This window comes from Gallus gallus, chromosome 2 (assembly GCF_016699485.2).
Source record: "Gallus gallus isolate bGalGal1 chromosome 2, bGalGal1.mat.broiler.GRCg7b, whole genome shotgun sequence".
Taxonomy (NCBI): Eukaryota; Metazoa; Chordata; class Aves; order Galliformes; family Phasianidae; genus Gallus; species Gallus gallus.
The window spans coordinates 139,854,521-139,860,520 of NC_052533.1; positions in this window are offsets into that span (position 1 = coordinate 139,854,521).

Sequence of the window (6,000 nt, forward strand, 5' to 3'; positions counted from 1 at the left end):
TCCTCTAACACTGACAGAAAACAGACAAAAATCCCTGTGAGTCTCTTCTGAGGCTCTAAGAGGATTAGACTCCTCAGGCAGGAATGCTTCTATAAGGGTTTGTTTATGGGGAGAAAAAAAACCTTTGATAGATGTGTATGGTCAGTTCAACAAAGCAGCTTGTAAAAGCCGTGTACGTTTTCTGAACTGACACAGCACAGTTCTATAAGTCTATGTTTGGATCAAGAACCTGAAATGGAATTTTGCTTCTGACATGAACAGACCAAACAGCATCAAGCAAATCTCTCTGGCGCTTGCTTCTTCTCCTTTTCTTTCCTCTTCATCAGTTTTGCCTGCTTTGATTGCAGACTCCTCAAGGACTGTTGCTAATAGACACACATTCAGACATAGGTGATGATTTGTGCTAAGAACCTCTCAGGGCATCCTGTTGAGTCCCACCATGCTAGATCCCATCTGCAACCATGGATATGAGGGGTACCCAAGAAGTCCCCCTCCATTAAGCTGTACCTTCTGGAGTACTGGCGCCCCACAAGAGATTGCAGTTGTGCAAACTCACTTCTGAGTACTTCCCTTCATCCACTGTGACTGCACCTGGCCCTGTGTCTGACAACATTTCCAGAGGCACTGATAAAAATGGAGTGGAGTAAAGTGGGGTTCCAACTTCAGATGCAGACTGTGTTACAAATCAACAAGAATCTGATGTAGTGTAAGGAAAACGTAAGATGAATTAGTCAGATAACTTTGATGTTGCCTTTAGGCTTATGGAAGTAATGTGTTGGAGAATATAAAGCATAGGGTGATATTTTCAGGATTTTCTAGTGCAATGACTCCAGTGGAAATGCTCTAATATTAACCAGCTTTAATGTTAGAAGGTGCTGGATTATGCATTCTACAAAGTGAAACTGCTATGCAAGTTTTATTTCTCCTACACTACTGAGAAGGCTTCCAAATGGCTGATGTCATTCCCAGACCTACACTGTGTTCTTCTGGGCAGGGACAACGAAGCTTCCAGAATCTCACAAGCTGCAACATGTCACAAAGGTTGTTTTTAACTGCAGTTGCCAGGGGCTATTAGCAGGTACCCAGCCTATGGCAATTGGTACCTCTGTGAACAACAACAATTTGGCCATGCAGCAGGAGTACTGCTGTGCTGACTACCAAAGTGCTGTGTGTTGTCTGTATAGAGATGTACATGCTTTCTGACTGCAACCCTATACACTTCATGGCTTACTGAGGTTCAAAAGGGAGAAGTCCTGAGTATTATTGTCATTGTTTCTTTCCTTTAAGTTTTCCTGGCACATCTGGCTGCTATTTAGGATGAAGTTTCTAAAACAATCTCTGCTCAGGCTCAAGTGAAACACCAGAAATGCTGGGGCTTGCCAAGAGGCAATCACGATAGAAAAATCAATCTGTTTTCCCTGTCTCATTTTAATTCCTATCTCATTCAAAGCTCGATCATTTTGCATTAAAACCATGTATGTCCAAATTGATACAGCCAACTGCTGTTGGTCAGCTTGGGCTCTACAACTGAGCTGAAAAATTCAGAAATGCTGTGTAACCTTCTGGAAAACTGGTATGATCACTGAGCAAAGTCAGATGATTTCCATGCGCTTTAATTTGCATTCTAAACTTTCTGCACAGCTATAAATACAGCAGCATTATATTTTTGGATAGATCTGCCTTCCTTGTTCCAGGCAGAGAGTGTTGAGCTTGAGAAAATTATCTGATGCTTATTTGTTAGAGGCCCACGTGAGTCAAGAGATTCTTTTTTAAAATGATGTACTGTAGAGGACGAAAGCAGCTGACCTTTTTGCACATTAGCATTCTGTGCTGGTGAAAGACTGAATGCTATTTAAGAGTGTCACAGGAAAGAAAGAGGGAAAGTTGTTTCAAGCTACCTAAACAATGATTACTGAGTAGATGGATCTCTCAGAAAATACTGGAAATGTTTCTAATGCTGGTTGCTTTCCTCTGCAAACAGTATGACAGATTTTCTGATGAACTAGACTGTGATGATCAGCAGATGCAATAGTTCTCCAAAATATTTTTAAGACAAATTAACCAGAATCTTGATTTTTTTTTTCATGCTTCCTGCCTCCAACAAAAGCTTGTATTATGTTCTCTCTCTCTCCCTCTTTTTCTTCCCCTTATGCATCCAAGGTCCTTTGGTCTTTGTTTTCCAGATGAGACTTATTAGTGTCTTGATTTCTTGGCTTTGTGAGTTAAGATATCTATCTGGATGCATATAAGCCTATGAGGCTCAATGGGGTTCATCCCAGAGTACCCAAAGAGATGGTTCATATCATCATGAAACTTCTTTCAGTTATTTTTCAGTGGTCTCAGGAATCTGAAGAGGTCTCAGTCGACTGAAAGCTGGCAGATATTGTCTCAGTTTTCAAAAAGGGTAAGAAAGAAGTCCCTGGTAACTACAGGCCTGTCAGTCTCACAGTGTCTGGTAAAATTATTGAGAAGATAATTCTGGGAGTTACAGAAAAGCACCCAAAAGAGAATGCATTCACTGGACACAGTGAACATGTGTTGAGGCCAGGAAAGCCTTTTTTAGCCAACTTATTCTCTTTTTCTGACAAGGATACCCAACTATTTGACCAAGGGATGCTAGTTGATGTAATCCTTTTGGATTTCAGCAAAGCTTTCTGTAGTGTTTATCAGAGTATCCTTTTTGATGTCCAATATACAGGTAGAGAAAAACAGAATGTTATGGGTGCACAATTGGCTAACGAGTAGGGCTCAAAGGGTTATAGTAAATGAGTTTATGTCAGTGTGGTGATCAGTCAACACTGGAGTTCCTCGGGGTTCCATTTTAGGAGCCAGTTCTCTTCAATGTTTTTATACATGTTATGGACACAGGACTTGAATGTAAACTAAGTAAGTTTGTGGACAGAACTAAATTGAGAGAAACTGTTGGCTTCCTCTAGGGAAGAGAGGCCTTGTGGGAGGAACTGCGAGGGTCTGGGCAATCACCAGTCTTGTTGTCCAAGGAGGCTGTGGATGTCCCATCCCTGGAGGCATTCAAAGCCAGGCTGGATGTGGCTATGGGCAGCCTGGTCTAGTGGCTGGGAACCCTGCACGCAGCAGGAGGATTGAAACATGATGATAATTATGGTCCTTTTCAACCCAAGCAATTCTATGGTTCTACGATTCTGTGATATGAAGTTTAACAAGAGCAAGTGCCAGATTCTGCACCTGAGGTGGGGCAACCTTGGCTATATGTACAGACTAGGGGTGTGAGAGGCAGGAGAGCAGCCCTGTGCAAAGGGATCTGGGAGTTCTATTTGATGACAAGTTGAATCTGAGTATGCAGTGTGCCCTGGCAGCCAGAAGGGTCAGTCATAGACTCAGGTACACCAGGTCCAGCACTGGTCACAGCCTGAAGCAGTTGAATTTTAAGAAATGTTTGGACAACACTCTCAGAAATGTGATTTTCTTGTGGTCCTGTGTGGAGGCAGGAGTTGGACTTGATGATACTTGTAGGTTCCTTCCAACTCAGGGTATTTTATGGTTCTATATCCAGGCTTGGAACTGTGCTTGTACATGTAAAAAATTTGCATGTGATCTTGTATCCATTCTATTATCCATTCTATTTCTTGACCTGTGGCTTTTTATAGCTTTCATCAGTATGATCCTGGAACTAAATGTCTTACTGAAAAAACAAAAAAAAAAAAGGAATAATTTGCATTGAATTCTAACAAGGGTTCAGGTGATGTCAAATTTGGGATGTTTCATCCACTGTATTTGTTTTTAAGACTGTGCACACAAGTGTTTCAGTGCCAAACAACTAGATGAAATGGAGCCAAGTGCTATCACAAAGGTCTGGAAAGGTATCTGTTACAGTCTGATTGTTCTGGAAAAGGCCCTTCAAGCCTCTAATGTGCTTTGACATCCATGCCAAAGCACCAGGCTCTTGAGGTTTTGATTCCAGTCAGAATACAAGACTCAGTGTAAAGAGTTCCAATACTGTTCCCTAGGGTGTCCTTTCAGTAGTGGTAGGAACATGATCATGAGGAAAAGTCAAGAGCAAAGGTCAGTACAGGAGGAAAATTTCCAGGGAAGTAAGAGATGTGAAAGCTCCGTAGCCATTTTATGCTGTTTGACTTTGGAGGAAAGGTCTCACTTGAACTGTTTGGTGCTTCTGACTTGGCTCATTTATTCCTATGGATCCTGAATCCATCTCTCCCTCACTGAGATTCACATCAGCACAGTGGAGCCTGAACTGAACAAGGAACCTTCAGACGCAGCTGGGAGGGGTAATTTTCCATGAATGATGAAAGAAATGCAATGCAGCTACCACTGAGAAAATAATTTGCTCACCCCCTTGTTAGGATAGAAATTGCAGGACTTAGCATGACAGGATTCTGGTCACAGACTACAAGCAGCAGAGACCAGAAATAAATGCTAATTTTGTGCTAGACCAAAAAACTCATCTATTTAGCTTATCCAGACCTAGATGCTTTAGACACAAGGTATTTAAAAACCTGGTCCATGCATGTAACTTGCATAACTGTACCCTCAAGCAATGTCCATGGCTAGGTATACATGATCCCCGCATCTCTTTATGGTGGCACTGTGAAAAGAATACTTACACAAAAGTAGGTTTTGGCAAGCTTGCAATAGGCAAGCAAGATTTATCCTGAAAACGCTTCTCCTATCTACAGAAGTCAAAATTAGTAACTCGATCAGCTGTGCATGTTTCATCTTTTTCATCTCTTGGGCCAAGAGTTTAATCCTCCCTGCAGGTGCAAAAAGATATTGCTGTGTTATTTATGCTTGTTTCAAGTTTTAAATACTTTCCTCTTTTTTTTTTTTCTTTCTTTTCAAATACTAAAAAAAAACCCAAACAGATTCTGTTACAGAAATAAAGTGCTAAGTTTTTAGGTAATTCATTAAGACAGATTCATGATTCCTCTATAAGCTCTCACACACTGAAACTTCAGGAGATAAAAGGTTACTTTTGCAGGAAATATTTTTACAACATTCAGGAACAACCATAGGGAGAGCTACTGTGGAAGGCACTGTGGAGGTAATCTACTCTAGTCAGCTGCAGCTTAGAAGCACCATCATACTTCCGAACAGTTACTTGGACACAGCAAAGACATCACTGACAGTCCTCTAAGCTGTACCTACTGGAATTTCCCAGAGTCACAATGATTCCAGGATACCTTTAATGGTGCTCAACATAGCACTTCGTGGTTGTCTTGAAGAAGCTGCTCTCCCTCAAACACCATTCAAGGCTTTTTGATGCATTAGGAAAGGCTTATACATCTTATCTGTAGGTTAATGTACATGAAGACACCAAGCATAAGGGAATCATGGTGCATGGCAATTCAGAAATAATTATACACACTTTTTAAATAGAACTTGAGAGGGTTAGGAGCAATAAGCTATTCTTCCTTCATTTAGCCTCATTTGAAAATGTCTTCCCAAAATAAGACATGTGAAAGCCTTCTGTAATGCCCCTAGGCAGGACGCTATGTCTTTAGAAGTCTGCCCTGGACTCAGAGCACTTTGAAAGGGCTTGAAGAGCTCTGGAAAACTATATTCCTTTTTCCTGAGGCATAAGAACAGAGAATAATGTGATTGGTTTGTGTGCTGAGGTGATACGCTATTAATAAAAGAGCCTTTTATTCTGCCTTGCCATTGCTTGGCAGTTGCACTGTACTTGCTTTCCAGTACAAATTTTTTACTTCTGTCACTTGGTGGGAACTGCTAATCCAAGTGAAATGTGAGGACTTAACTGCTTCTGATCGCAGTGACAGAATTAGGTAATGGTGCAGGTCAGGGAGGGGAGGGCAGAAATCATGTCAGTCTTCATGAAAAGTGTAATAAGTGCTTCATGCATTACAGGTTGCACATAGGTAATCCAGTTATTTGGAAGATTCATTCTGAGCATTTAACGTCTCCCCTCCTTCCCTCCACACAACTTCAGTGTGAGCTTTTATTTGCATTATTCTTTTACTGCATCCCATATATTCTATTCATCAG